Here is a 1,587-nt window from a genome sequence, read left to right as displayed (position 1 = left end):
CGTGGACTTTAGAATTAGAAAGTATTTGAGTTTTTCTAATTTCTGAAGTTGAAACGCAAGTGTTGACAACTTGATCTTAGCATTCCAGTGTTGCAGGTTTTTTTGAAACTCCAAACTGGACGACGATCAAGGGTTGTTATTACCTCTCTTAGAACCTGAAAGATTCGTACACTTACATAGTTATTGGTGAGCTAGAATCTCCTAGACCAAAAACAGAGGAAGAATAACATGAGACAATGGCTGCTAAGTTGAAAGTACGAGACGTGGCAATCCTACTCCCTACCAATGTGACTTCATGCATACAGAAACCTGAACCTGGTGGGAGATTTGAACTGAAGCAGAGTATGGTGTAAATTTTGCACACGAATGGGCAGTTTACTGGTCTTTCACATGAGGATGCCACACTTCACATTCAAAACTTCCTCGAGATCAATGATACTTACACTCCAACTGGGTGAATAAATATTATGTGACGCTCACCTTATTTCCTTTCTCTCTGCTTGGGAAGCAAAAAGATGGTTGAACTTAGAGCCTGGGAATTCAATTACTACCTGGATGATTTGGCACGAAAATTCCTCATTAGATTTTTTCCATCTAGAAAACAGCTAAGTTGAGGAGTGATATTTTGAGTTTTAGGCAGAAGGGTGGTGAGAACTTGTACCAAGCTTGGGATAGGTTTAAATCAATGTTGATGAGTTGCCCTCATCATCATCAATCTAATGAGCTATTAGTCCATACCTTCATTGAAGGGTTGGAGCCTAACACAAAGATTTTGCTTGATTCAGCTGCAGGTGGACAGGCCTAAGAGAAGACTTATTATGAACTGTTCACCTTGCTGAATCGGATATCTCAAGGTAATCCAGAGTGGAACGGAGGGGGAATTAAACTTGTAGTACAGAAAACTGCAGGTATGCTGGAAGTAGTTGTAATGACTGCTCTAATTGCATAGATTTCTGCTATGCAGAATATGATGAGTACACATTTTAGCAACATGGCATTGGGACAATAGCCTGCACAAGTAAATGCAGTTCAACAACCACCGTATTGGTGTGAGATCTACGGAGGTAGCGATCACGATGCAGAGATATGTGGTGCAAACCTAGATTTTGTTAATTATGTAGGGAATGCCCAGAGAGGAGGAGGAAAATAAAATTATGGAAACTCCTATAACCAAGTTGGCGTAACCACCCAAACTTTTCTTGGGGTGGAAATCAGAACCAGGGCCAAGGGCAAAACCATTATAAGCCACAAGGCAATGCCAATGGGTATCAACCACAGGCACAAAGAGAGTAACCCAAGCGGCAATCCGAAAACATGAGTGTGGAGGAGATGCTGAAAAAGATTATGGTTGATCAAGCCTAGTTAGCTGCTAATGTGAGAAATAATCAGTCAGCTACATAGAATCTGGAGAAGAAATTTGGGCAGTTTGCTAGTGCCCAAAATTCACGATCGCAAGGAGGTTTGCTTGGAAACACTGACCCAAATCCTAAACAAGTGAATGCAGTAAGTACACACAGTGGTTTGCAATTGGAGGAGTTAGGTCCTAAGAAAAGAAACACTGAAAGTGTAAACAAAGAGAGTGAACCT

The 1,587-nt window shown here is 41.1% G+C and overlaps 1 non-coding gene across 1 annotated transcript; it reads right to left on the bottom strand.

Annotated features, from left to right (window-relative positions):
• Positions 1-607: 607 nt before the first annotated feature.
• Positions 608-714, bottom strand: LOC125819216 (small nucleolar RNA R71). Its single transcript, XR_007442445.1, has one exon. It is a non-coding gene; the product is annotated as a small nucleolar RNA R71 (small nucleolar RNA).
• Between the last annotated feature and the right edge of the window lie 873 nt (positions 715-1,587).

Source organism: Solanum verrucosum, unplaced genomic scaffold, assembly GCF_900185275.1.
Source record: "Solanum verrucosum unplaced genomic scaffold, falcon-dt-bn FXZP01000320.1, whole genome shotgun sequence".
In the NCBI taxonomy this organism is placed as follows: Eukaryota; Viridiplantae; Streptophyta; class Magnoliopsida; order Solanales; family Solanaceae; genus Solanum; species Solanum verrucosum.
The sequence above is the reverse complement of the archived record's forward strand: the minus strand, read 5'-3'. Positions and strand labels throughout refer to the sequence as shown.